The 3,699-nt window shown below is 38.5% G+C and overlaps 1 pseudogene; it reads left to right on the top strand.

The window, feature by feature from the left end:
* The first annotated feature begins 1,449 nt into the window (after positions 1 to 1,449).
* LOC132360859 (5S ribosomal RNA) lies at positions 1,450 to 1,568 on the top strand (annotated as a pseudogene).
* The last annotated feature ends 2,131 nt before the right edge of the window (positions 1,569 to 3,699 follow it).

Here is a 3,699-nt window from a genome sequence, read left to right as displayed (position 1 = left end):
TCATTAGCTGGAATTCTTCTATAAATAAGAACTTTCCCTTCATCAAATATTTGATTACCTAAGGAATGGCAGGATAAATGTTTGATTCTTTCCTTTGATTTACTAGTTTTCAAAATAATGAGTTGAGGTTCTCATGTAATAGAGATAGTTCTCTAAATAATGAAATTCTCCAGCATACTGGATGACTTATGAGACTTTTGTTTTTAGTATCACTATGAACTATGGGTTTTAACACATTTGGTGTGCTTCAACCCACTGTAATTATTCTTCATTTTGAAATGCATATTGTCCTTTGGGACTTCCCTGGTGGCGCAGTGGCTAAGAATCCACCTGCCAATGCAGGGGACATGTGTTCGATCCCTGATCCAGGAAGATTCCCACATGCCATGGAGCAACTAAGCCTGCGAGCCACAACTACTGAAGCTGGCATGCTCTAGGGCCTGCAGGCCACAACTACTGAGCCCGTGTTGCAACTACTGGAGCCCATGCACCTAGAGCCTGTGCTCCATGCTCCGTGCTCCACAACAAGAGAAGCCACTGCAATGAGAAGCCCACGCACCGCAATGAAGAGTAGCCCCTGCTTGCCGCAGCTAGAGAAAGCCCACGCGCAGCAACGAAGACCCAACGCAGCTAAAAATAAAAAAATAAATAAAATAAAAAATAAAGAGGACCTAAGTACATTTAAAAAAAGAAAAAAGCATATTGTCCCATCTTTGGGCTGTGGAAGTCCTTTCAGATTAGCCCCAGATTTCTCTTGACATGATTCCAGTAGTCTTGGATAGCTTCCTTGCTTTCTGATATAACAAGATGTTCCAGGTTCATCTTGTTTATTTCCTGCCTCAGATCTAGAAACAGATGTTTCTCTAAGAAGTCTTGGTTCATTTAGTAGTAAATGGCATTTAAAGACCACAATTTGGATGGTTGGATGCTTGTTGCTACTGAGTTGGTCATTGTTTGCCTTTTTCTAACTAAATGTAGGATTTCAGGGATTTTATCCAACTTTCTTGATTTTATATTTGTATCTCTTTCTAGTATAATTAACATCTTAGTTCCTGATAACATTAGCACAATTTATTTATTTTCTTTATTCTATTACATATATAAAACGATTTCTGAAAAAACCCAATATTACTAATAAGATGGCTAATGAAAACAGTTTAACATTTTTTGCAGTTCATTTCTTTCCTTTGGGTATAATCCCATAAAAACGTACGATTAAGACATATGCTACAACATGGATGAATCTTGAGGACATTATGCTAAGTGAAATAAGACGGCTACAAAAAGACAAATACTGTGTGATTCCACTTATATAAGGTATTTAGAGCAGTCAAAATCATAGAGAAAGTCGAATGGTGGTTACCAGGAACTAGGGGGTAGGGGGGGAATTGGGAGTTATTGTTTAATGAGTATAGAGTTTCAGTTTTATAAGATAAAAAGAAGTATGGTGTCTATGGCCATACCACCCTGAGTGTGCCTGATCTCATCTGATCTCAGAAGCTAAGCAGGGTTGGGCCTGGTTAGCACTTGGATGGGAGATGACCTGGGAACGCTGAGTGCTGCAGGCTTAAAAAAAGGAGGGGTAGGGTATGCAGACGGATGGTGGTTACGGTTCCACAACATTATGAACATATTTAATATCACTAAACTGTACACTTAAAAATGGTTGAAATGGTAAATTTTATGTGTATTTTATTCTATTATTTATTTATTTATTTATTTGGTTGTGCCGAGTCTTAGTTGCGGCAGGCGGGCTCCTTTAGTTGCAGCTCGCGGGCTCCTTAGTTGCAGCTTGAGGGCTCCTTAGTTATGGCTTGCCTGCTCCTTAGTTGCGGCACGTGGGCTCCTTAGTTGTGGCATGCGAACTCTTAGTTGAGGCATGCATGTGGGATCTAGTACCCTGGCCAGGGATCAAAACCAGGTCCCCTGCATTGGGAGCACGGAGTCTTAACCACTGCGCCGTCAGGGAAGTCCCATATGTGTATTTTATCACAATAAAATTTTTTGAAAAAAATATACAGTTAAACTATTATATTTTAAAGTCATTTGAAAAAATTCTACCAATACATAGGTTAATTTATTTCACTTTGATTTTTATTTTTAGTGACTGCTTTCTTCATTTTGATTTTTTAATTGAGGTAAAATTTAAATACAGTGAAATGCACAGTTCTTAGTTGTATAATTTGATGAGTTTTGATAAATATAAACATCTATTAAACTTGTATACCAGTCAAGATATAAAACATTTTCCTCACTCCAGAGAGTTTTTCATGGCAACTATATTCTTATTTCTATCACTATATATTAGTTTTGCTGTTCAACAATTTTGTATAAATGGAATCATGCAGTATGTAGTCTTTTGTATCCATCTTCTTTGTGCATACAACATTTTTGAGATTCATCCATGTTGTTGCATGTATCAGCTCAGTAGTATTCTTTTGTATACATGTTCCACAATTTATCAATTCACCTATTGATGGATATTTGGGTTGTTTTGGACCATTATAAATAAAGCTCCTATGAATATTCATAAATATGTCTTTTTGTGAACATACGTTTTCATTTCTCTTGGGCTGATATACAGGAGTGGAACTGCTGGGTCATAGGATAAGTATTTGTTTAACTTTATAAGAAACTGACAAACGGTTTTCCAAAATGGTTATATAATTTTATACTCCCACTAACAACATATGAGAGTTTCAGGTGCTGCACATCCTCACTAACATTTGGTATTGTTAATGTGAAGTGGTAGTTCATCGTGTTTTTCAGTAAACTTTATACATCATTTATGTACAATAAAATGTGCCTGCTTTAAGTATAAAGTTTGATGAACTCAACAAATGTATATATGTGTGTAACCACTACCATAATCAAGTACAGCACATTTTCATCACCCCAAATTCCCTTGTACCCCTTAGCAATCAATTCCCATCCCCTCCCCAGCCCCAGTAACCACTGATTTGCTTTCTATCACTGTAGATAAGTTTTGCCCATTCTATATAGAATTTCACATAAACTTATTCATGCAGTATGCACTTGTGGTGACCATGAATACACATCACTGAAATCTTCTTTCAGAGAGTATATTTGGTTGATGACCACACCTGCTGCCACTCTGGACCTACTCCCACATTTGCACCAAAGCCACACTCCCATAGGCTAATCCCAGCCAATGCCAGAGAACAACAGGGCTACAAAGGCAGGCCCAATCCTGTGATAAAAAAGATTCTTCCAACAGGTCCTTTGACTTGAAGACTCTTCATCAGCCTGGCCAGACCTTTCTGGGACCTATGCTGTAGGATAAGACTCTTCCTTTCAAATCCTCATTCCTTTCCTCTCCCTTTTCCACAGATGTCAGACCTGTATCTTGGTCTGAAGCTCTCTCTGCCTTCCCTTGATCTCTCTCTGTGGTGGTTTAAAATATATCCGCAAATTCAGTGACACTCCCTTCAAAAGGTAGAGCCAATTTCCTTCCTCTTGAGAGTGGACTAGACTCAGTGACTTGTTTCTAATAAATAAAACAAGGCAGAAGTGATGATGCCTAACTTCCAACGCTATGTCATAAAGAGGCATTATAGCTCCCTCCTTACTTTCTTGGTTCACTTGCTCTGGGAGAAGCCAGTGGTCATGAGGATACTCAAGCAGACCTATGGAGAGTCCTACAAGGTGAGGAGTTGAGGTTTCCTGCCAACAGCCATG

Source organism: Balaenoptera ricei, chromosome 2, assembly GCF_028023285.1.
Source record: "Balaenoptera ricei isolate mBalRic1 chromosome 2, mBalRic1.hap2, whole genome shotgun sequence".
In the NCBI taxonomy this organism is placed as follows: Eukaryota; Metazoa; Chordata; class Mammalia; order Artiodactyla; family Balaenopteridae; genus Balaenoptera; species Balaenoptera ricei.
Note: the sequence above shows the minus strand (reverse complement) of the source record. Positions and strands in the feature narration are given on the sequence as shown.